Genomic DNA, 6925 nt, shown 5'->3' on the forward strand with positions numbered 1-6925 from the left:
GGACACAACCACAACCTTGAACATACAATAACCTTCCTAGGGCAACCGAGCCCAACAGAACTTTCCAACCTGAAAATACGAATCCATAATCCAATGCAGAAAACCCACCCTATTTTACCTGAAATTTGAAGTCTCGAATTGGTTAGACTCCCTGACAGACCATCCATACTGAACTAATGCTACATCCATAACACTTTTCCATTAAACTGTCTACTCAACTACCGATGATAACAATTCCATTAACACAATGAGATATAAGATATTGATTTACTTAAGTGTCAAACCGATACGCTGCTGCTATAATTTTGAAATACCATAACTTGCCTGACATTCACAGGAAGAACCATTCCAGAGCACAGAAACATAAGCTAAATCATGGACCCTCCAACTGATGCCTTGACATACAAATTTCTTATCCACATCTCTTTGAAATAAAGACCTTGCATGGATACACGAGTTTCCACCAAAAGCCCACTAAAAAATGGCAACTCAAAATATATTCTTGTATACCATTCCCTAAAACTGATGAGCATCCATTTATGAATCTACCACGGCCCCTGACTGGGGACACTACCAGAACATGCAAAAATGATCCTCTAAACATATCGGTTGCAAACTTTACCCAAATACAAAGTTGTATGATGTACCACAACCTTAATAACCCTTGATTCTCTGCCACACCATTACCAATCACTACTCTAACGAGAAAAAATTATCAATCCAAAATTTTCCATATTGCATCCAACCCCTATCCGCTCAGGTGTACCCACACCTGGAAAACCACTCGAGACATTCACGAGGAACTTAATGATTTTCTACTTCAATACTGATTCCCAACTTGAGAATCAAACCCTTAACATCAGCTTGCGAACAAATGAAAATATAACGCATGTATTCCACCGATACTTTCTAATACCTGACTAATACTCCCAACAATCCTTAACCGTTCCCTTTAAACAAAACACATTACAACTCTCTCAACAATACACATACTGAATTACCACAAAGCATATAGGGAACCCATAATCTCGTCCCCAAAAGGGAAGAAACACCAGAGCTCTACTGAGTGACAAACCTCAAACATTAACATAAAACTTTCCCATAAATGATCAAAACAGACCCCAAACCTTGATTGAGACTGATCAAATTCCATTAATACGTACATAGCTCACAAAGGTTTTCTGAATGCTACTAAAAGCCTGAGCCTGCTATAACCAATATTTCACACCCCCAATAAGGTAAGCACACCCCGAAGCCAAAGGAACATAAAAACACCAAACTTGATGGTAGTTGGAACATTCCTTGAACTTTACATGTCACGATTTGAATCCTTCGGAGAAACCATGTTGAATGATGAACTCAACGACCAATGGTTTAGGGCACATTGACACTTAAACCACAAACCCACCTGGAATTGAACATACACTTTTCTGGAAATGGATCACCGATCAACATCTGCCCAAACTAATCTAAAAATAGCAAACTGAAAAATCCCTCAATGACTAGTACTCAAACTGAGAATCCCTGTTCTCCCCCATTTAGATCTCGAACCACCGCCCATTAATGTTGAAACCAAATCATAACCCAACCGGATCAACCAGGTACAACCATACCTGACCCTGGAATGATATATATATATATATATATATATATATATATATATATATATATATATATATATATATATATATATATATATATATATATATATATATATATATATATATATATATATATATGCAGAATGATCCTCTTGATACAGATCAAACGAATCCCAAGGGAATCCTGAATTTTAGTTGAAGACCTCTGAATTCCCAATTATAAACACTTAGTCATTAAGGATTTCACACAAAATCATAATCAACTACTGAATTACGATCCAAGCATACACTCCTTGCCTGCAATATCAAATGACAATTTGACACCTTGCTTCCCTCTATCTCAAATGACATTACTAACCATAAGTTACAAAAACTTTTGAGCTGGAGTGATTAATAACTTTATATCTGAAATCATATGTATATACAAATTAGAAAACTCTTTTGTAGTTGTGAAAATTTCAAATGAATTTGATTCAAGTAAATTTCCTGCATTGCGCAGAATAATATATATATATATATATATATATATATATATATATATATATATATATATATATATATATGCACACACACACACAGAGACACATACATACATACTATTAAAATAATCATATCGCTATTATTAAATTGAAATAATTATATTAATAAGAAGTTGATATAAAAACTCATTATGATTTGTTTGCTCCCTTTTAAGGCATCCAATAAAAAATTATTAATAACTTTAAACTAATTATGAAAAAAAAACTTTGTTAATCTTGTAAACTTATCATTTTAAGTCACTTCTTATAAGATCTGTGTCGCACACTACTACAGTAAAACATCCGAAAATCTTAACTTCCTCATGCGAAGTCAGATTTGGAGGTTCTCTATATGCATGAGTTCACTTTTTCGATTACTACGACTTTCATCAAGACTATTTATCCTAAATAGTCCTCTGTCTAAATGTTTATTTATGTGACTGGTCGTTTATACTATAAGGAGAAAATGGGGTGTTACAGAACTGAGGACATGCTTTTGGAGTTAGCTCACCTTTGCGGGATCACGACCCTTTGTATCGGCCATTGTAGCATGTGTGTCGTCCAGGGTATCAGGGGCATGCTGACTTGTAGCCATCCTAACCTTCTTCCGGCTTATCACTGACAGTCTATTATGGGTTCCAAACTCAATGATTGTAACTAAATACAAATGTTGTGCTTGTTGTGGGACTTAACCTAACACCTTACGACACGAGCTGATGACAACCATGCACCACCTGCTCGACGTTCTCAAAGGAACCCTATCTTTCAAGAGGATTCACGACATGTCAAGCCCTAGTAAGGTTCTTCGATTTCCATCAAATTAAACCATATGATCCACCTCATATGCAACCCCTACCAATTCCTTTAAGTTTTAATCTTGTGAACATACTCCCAGGCGGGATACTTAATGCGTTAGTAACAACATTGTATGGGTTGATATGCATAATGTCTAGTATCTATCATTTACGACTAGGACTACTAGGTTATTTAATCCCATTCGCTCATTTTTCTTTCATCTCTCACTATCAGTGTCGGCCCAGCAGTGTGCTTTCGTTGTTGGTGTTCTAATATGTTCTGCAAAACTTTCAATCTTGAGATTTAATTTTACAATAATATAATATTTTTATTGTTCTCAACAATATTTCTCATCTAAAAGTTTCTTATCTTTGAAGTTACTTGGTTACCCCGTCATACAAGTTTATATTAGCGACATTAATTGAATTACTTTTGTCTGACATCATGTAACTAAAACATGAACCATACAGATTTCTACTTAAGTACATTCTTTCATCGGTTTGGTAAATTATCTATATTTAAATTATTGACTTGATATTGTACACATTTAAATTTCAAATGTGTTGCTCGTTATATGTAAACACATTCACAACATTCTGATTTCGTCATTCATAGTGATTTTAGTGTAATGGTTGAATAAAATACATGAAATCATTATGTGTCTGCAAAGTTCATTTGAATTATTATCAAACATACTCAATAACATAAGTATTGAATAAGATTCTTCTTGATTATGTATTTCATCATATGTATGATTTGATTTATAATAAAATCATCTAATTTGTTATGCCCTAACATTAGAGGATCCATGCACTCTTAATGATGTCTTTGACATACCAAAGGATAAAGTTGTTGGGTTTTAAGTACTATAACACTCCTATGGTGAACATATGACCCTAATAGCTTTGGATATAAGTTTTCTCAAGTTATACATGTAGTAAATTTTCCAAAGCATGAAGGCTACAACTAGCATACAATTTGGTACATAAATCATAAAATCAAGTTGGATGAATACCTTTTAATTGTAGCTTGTAGTTTTGGCCTTTCAAGAGCTTAGCACCTCAAGTGTGATGCCTCAAATGGTTCACAAACACCATGAACAAAGGAGGACTTTGAGAGAGAGGTTAGACACTCTAAAACTGATTTTCTCTCTTCCTAAAACACTTAGGGGCTAATTTTCGCTAAGGCATAACACACACACACACACACACACACACACACATATATATATATATATATATATATATATATATATATATATATATATATATATATATATTGTAGGATTCCAAGATTCATGGGTAAACCCTAATCCATACACTTAGGTTATGATCCATATCTCATATGGGCTAACTCTTACATAAACTTTGCCCAACATGGATCAATAGCCCAAACAATATATGTATCACTGATTTACATAATCAGTCCCCATTAATTTAATTAGTCTCTTTTGATCACTAAATTAATTCCAAATTAAGACTTGATCAATACTAATTAAATAATACGATTTCACAATTAATATATTACACTTATAATATACTAATAAATCATAAATAACCTCTTTCTCAAATATCTATCCTATCAGATTGTTCTGGTGAAGGCAACCCAAATGGACCATGTTACTCTCGGATCAAGTACATACCAATTATAGTTATGGGCTTAGACACCTAATCCAACAAAAATGTACATAAGAAACTAAAACTTTGATATTTATATATCATAGTACGCATAGATCACAAATTCACAAAACTTTCTGTAGAATATTGGTGTGTATACAAAAACCTACTAGATGTTTTAATGAATCACCTACACTCTAGAAAATTAAAGACTTGCTGAGAGATATTAAATACTTGAAATTGGAAAAAATTTCTATTTCAATCATGGTTTTATCTACTTACTAAGTAAAATAGATGTTTATTTGGAATATAATCTACATTTGCTCAAGAAACGTTCCTCATTTTTCAACTTTTTGCATAAGTTATTATGAAAAGGAACCTAGATTTTGTAGCATCCATATTTATGTCAAGAACTTTTGTTCTTTTCATAAAAGTAATTTTTTTGAAAATTTATCTAAAATAAAATATTTAATTAAATAGAAACAAATAAAAAAGAATTATATACATTAATGGAAAAAAGTTTAGAAATGAATTTAAAACTTTCAAGATTATTAAAAACGTAAATTAGCGCTAAGAAAAAAAAAATGAAAACTGAGGGACTAAACTTGACAAATTCAAGAAACATAAGTTCGACCTTTTCTCGACTAAGTAGGGACTAAAAATATTGAAATATTTATTTTATATGTTATAAGTAAAACTAATAAAAAATTGTTAACTTAATAGAAACTAGTTGGGAACTAGTGAGATACATAAGTGTAGATGGAACATAAATGTTGAAGGGCGAAAGATTAGAACGTAACGTCCTATTTCCCCTCTTCCTTTTCATATGGGTCAATCTAAATAGTTGAGAGGTTAGAATAGGGATATTTAGAGCTTGATGGAATACTAAAGAGGATTGAATGTTACTTAAAGTATTAATGCTCAAAAGTCATCTAAGATGAGGTTATTAATCTTACTCATCTTTTTTATTTAGGAACCAGGGTTTATATATTTATTAAAATGTAAAATGGATCTTACTTACGATACATATTGACTTATAGTTTGATTTCTATCAAGTTTTTTGAACGACAGAAAGATTAAATAAACAGCTAGCTAGAAGCTAGCAAAAAAGAACAACATAGTTCAAAATTACATGACTGGATTTTTGACTGACACAGTCTAACTGCCACACCCCCAAACCGAGATGGTGAAAACATTCGGGGGTGGAGGACATCATGTATAGTATCATAATAATGCACAATAGTAAAACAAGCAACAACATCTATTGCATTAATAAAATAGTTAATACATGTGTGTTCTATGTATAGTAGTATGACACCAAAAAATGTAAATAAAAATAAAAGACGAGTCTAAACATGCTCCGTCCTCTCAAAAACCTGCTCATGTACCTACCTTACTGGTTCCCTGAGAATACAAGTTATTTTGAAAGAGATTATCAACATTTAAGTTGGTGAGTGCATAAATATTCTAGTGTCAAGTATTTGCATTTGTTTCATGAAAATGTTTGTAATTGTTTAGTAAAATGTTTGTATCTGACTAATGAAAATGTTTGTATCTTTCCCAGAAAATCCTATATTTTCTACATTAAATGAAAAGTAGTATTCTACCAAGACTCAACTGTTTGTATGACCTATTTTCTTGAAAATAGTGTAAAATGTATGTTTGTACTTGAAATAGTATAAATGTATGTTTTCCATATTTGTAAAAGTATCTTTACTCGAAAATAGTATACATTTCTCATGTGAGAATATCACTGTATGAATGTAATGGAAAAATGAAGATTTACAGTAGTATGGTATGAAATACACTACTGATGCACTAACTACCTTGAAAACCAACTGGTTAATTAAGGTTAAAATGTGATTAGGTTATAACAATGCTTGATAGACTATTATAAAACACGATGTTCTTCAGGCGTCGATAATGATATGACATTTTCCACCAGTAGACCTGCAGGTCCCACTGTAGCTAGCAGCAAGGTGTAGAATGGTCAATCTCTTATAGATCTATGCACAAACTCACGCTCTCCCTCCAGGAGGATCTGGTTACAAAACGTGACATAGCAAGTGTTTTGCTATGCCATGAAATAGTATCTCACATTTTTAGTTATCATGTTCTTGTTATAGTATGTAGGTTCCTTCTTGTTCCTGTAAATGAATAGTATGCTTTGTAATGAATAGTGATAGTATGTATGTATTGACTCATGCATTGTTTCTATGTTCTAGCAATAATATATATCGATCCTCTAAATTTTATACCTATTATAGTTTACTAGTATGTTTGTTAAAACTGTTACTGATTTGTAGAAAAGACTCAATTATCCAACATATGCAACTGAGTTAAGTATATTCCTTGAAATTGAGGTTCAATATTCAGGCATATATTTATCAAGTAT

General features: G+C 32.2%; 1 pseudogene; it reads right to left on the reverse strand.

The window, feature by feature from the left end:
• Positions 1-2591: 2591 nt before the first annotated feature.
• LOC145028111 (18S ribosomal RNA) lies at positions 2592-3013 on the reverse strand (annotated as a pseudogene).
• Between the last annotated feature and the right edge of the window lie 3912 nt (positions 3014-6925).

Source organism: Lactuca saligna, chromosome 1 (assembly GCF_052625555.1).
Source record: "Lactuca saligna cultivar CGN05327 chromosome 1, ASM5262555v1, whole genome shotgun sequence".
Taxonomy (NCBI): Eukaryota; Viridiplantae; Streptophyta; class Magnoliopsida; order Asterales; family Asteraceae; genus Lactuca; species Lactuca saligna.